Here is a 2,157-nt window from a genome sequence, read left to right as displayed (position 1 = left end):
AAAGAAAAGCTGACATCAAAATATACAAAGATAGCTAATAAATATATCCATAACATCTTAGGAAAGGATGGGAAAAAGAAGAGAAAGAGAAGGAAGCAGGGGGGTAGGCTGACATCAAAATATACAAAGATAGCTAATAAATATATCCATAACATCTTAGGAAAGGATGGTAAAAAGAAGAGAAAGAGAAGGAAGCAGGGGGGTAGGCATGCCTGGCTAGGAGAGCCTGAAGAAAGCTATATGCAGGTGGGCTGAGGCGCGCAGAGGGAAGTTCTTCCAGTAGCAGAAGCCAGGCCTGATCTAGTAACAAGGCACAGACCACTGGGATAGGAGGCAATTCTGAGCACAAGTTGTGTTATACTTAGCTTCATCTGCTGTGTCAGCCACCAGAGCACCAACAGAAAACTGTAGAGAGGCTAAAAATAAGATACGAAAGAGCCATTGCCCCTGAAGGGCTCTATAAAACACAGGGTCTTGAGCAGTGCTGCTCTGGGACTCATCAGAGTGCTGTAAATAATGCTGTGATGGACATCTGCTCACTCACCCAAGCAGATTTACTCAGTGCCCACCGTGTACTGTGCAAAGGTCAAGACTCTGGGACTTACAGGGAACAAGCCAGAAAAGGGCCTACTCTCTCAAGGCTTACATTCTAGCAGTGGGATATTGACAATGACCAAATAATCAATCATCACAGAAGTATCGAGGAGTGATTAGGACTGTAAGAACAAAAACAAGGTGATATGCCATAAGAATGAATAAGCTGGTATTTTAAACAGGGTGATGAGAAAATGAAATTAAAGATGAAAGCTAAATAACAAGAGCTGGTTAGGCAAAAATGTAGGTATAAAGATGATTCTAGTTAGAAAGAACAGCTAACATGAAGGCCCTAAGCTTTCTGTGTTCCGGAACACAGAGAAGTCCAGTGGGGCTTAAGCAGAGTGAATGAGGGGAGATGAGGAAGAGGTGAGCTGGGGCACATCACACAGAGTCTTGCAGGCCACAGGAAGACGTCTGGAATTTTTTCTAAGCACTACTGGAGATGAGAAGAGAGATGACAGTGTTTCGTTTAAATGGGATCACTCTGGTTGCTGTGTGACAATGGACTGCAATGTGGCAGTGAAGCTGGCAGGGACCTCCGCTTACGACTAGAGCACACAGAGGAAGTGACAGGCAGGGCTCCAGGATGACTGCCAGCGTTTGGCTTGGGCAGCTCAACGGAGATTGACACAGTATCATAATGTTGGGGAACGTGGGGAGCAGAGTACATTCTTGAGAATGATTTTACCACCTTTTTGATTACTTAGGATACCATGCAAGAAACGGAATCACTGATTCAAAAGAAATGAATATATTTTATGAAAGAGCTTTTATTTCCTTAACTGAAAAGGAAATATATAATCATTATAAGAAAAATTCAGAAAATATAGAAAATGATAAAAATGAAAATATAGTCCACCCATAAACACATCATGCAAATATAATCACTACTATATGTGGGATTTAGCTCACTAGAGTTTTTTGTACATAACAAATCACTCTTACTTAAAAAATAAAAATGGGCTGAAACTATAATAAGCTTTCCCCATCCCCACATCACTTAAAAATCATACGTTTGTCTCCGTGTCAATAAAGTAGGCTGACATCATCATTTTAATGGTTACATAACATGTCCAATGCATGAACATACCATCACTTAATAAAGCCCCCTCAGAGTCATTTAGCTTCCTTTTACATCAGCAATACCTTGTGTTACAGTATCTGTGTAACTTTGCACAATTATGAAATTATTTTCTTGAGAAATTTCTAAACTTTTAATAAAGACAGACTATCCTCCAGAAAGACTGTACCAATCAAAATCTCACTAAAGATACTGCTTATCACTCAGAAAAGTAGCAAACAGTGGTAATTTAATAAGGTAATTTAATCCTTGGTAATTTAATAAGGGAAAATGGTATCTCACTGCTTGAATTTGAATTTCATTGATATTAATGAAACCCAAGTGTTTCAAAAAAATCCTTTGTGGATTTTGAATTCACATACCTTGCCATTTCAATCACAATATTCATGCTTTTATATTGCAATGATTTACTCTTCAGACCTTTTTCTCTTTCTGTTATACTTTTGTATTCCTATAACCATGCTAGTACTATTAATAAA

This window comes from Propithecus coquereli, unplaced genomic scaffold (genome assembly GCF_000956105.1).
Source record: "Propithecus coquereli isolate 6110/MARCELLA unplaced genomic scaffold, Pcoq_1.0 Scaffold308, whole genome shotgun sequence".
Classification (NCBI taxonomy): Eukaryota; Metazoa; Chordata; class Mammalia; order Primates; family Indriidae; genus Propithecus; species Propithecus coquereli.
Note: the sequence above shows the minus strand (reverse complement) of the source record.